The 765-nt window shown below is 43.5% G+C and overlaps 1 non-coding gene across 1 annotated transcript; it reads left to right on the forward strand.

Moving 5' to 3' along the window:
- The first annotated feature begins 398 nt into the window (after positions 1 to 398).
- trnaf-gaa (transfer RNA phenylalanine (anticodon GAA)) lies at positions 399 to 471 on the forward strand. The gene has a single exon. It is a non-coding gene; the product is annotated as a tRNA-Phe (tRNA).
- Positions 472 to 765: the final 294 nt, after the last annotated feature.

Consider the following 765-nt stretch of genomic DNA (forward strand, 5'->3'; position numbering starts at 1 on the left):
GTAGAATCTCAAAATATGCCGATGACACCAAACTTGGAGGAGTGACAAACAGTGAGGATGATATGAACTGCCTGCAACAGGACAGTGATAGGCTAGCAGAATGGGCAGACAGGTGGCAGATGGAATTTAATAGTGACAAGTGTGAGGTGATGTAAAGGAATAGGGAATACCTCTCAGCAGCATCTCACTATGAAAGATTGAATTTGATCTCATTTCATTCTCAGCTCGGGGTCTGTGCGGCTCAGTGGCACTTCTGGCTGTCTCCCGCTTCACAATCCATCAGTACTGAGAAAGCAATGGGAAATATTACTCACATGTTGTGTTCGTTAATTTTTTGGAAAACTTGAATGTATGTATTTTCTTCCAAAACACGGACACCAAGACACCATTAATATAGGGCTGAAATAGCTCAGTTGGGAGAGCGTTAGACTGAAGATCTAAAGGTCCCTGGTTCAATCCTGGGTTTCAGCAATTTTGCTTCCTTATGTGTCCCTTGCCTTGGTTCTGACTTTCCAGTTGCACAATTTACTTTGAAATTATTTACCAAGCACCAGTGGATTGAATTTGAGAAACAACACAGAGTCATTTACAGCACAGAAGGTGGTCGTTTGGCCTATCACGTCCATGCTGGCTCTCCCCGGAGCAATCTAGTCAGTTCCACTCACAAGCTTGATCCCTTTCCTCCTGCAAGTTTCTTTCCTTCAAGTATCCATCCAATTTCCTTTTCAAATCATTGATTGTCTCTGCTTCCACCACACTCGTGGG

The sequence above is a fragment of the Heterodontus francisci genome, chromosome 35 (assembly GCF_036365525.1).
Source record: "Heterodontus francisci isolate sHetFra1 chromosome 35, sHetFra1.hap1, whole genome shotgun sequence".
Taxonomy (NCBI): domain Eukaryota; kingdom Metazoa; phylum Chordata; class Chondrichthyes; order Heterodontiformes; family Heterodontidae; genus Heterodontus; species Heterodontus francisci.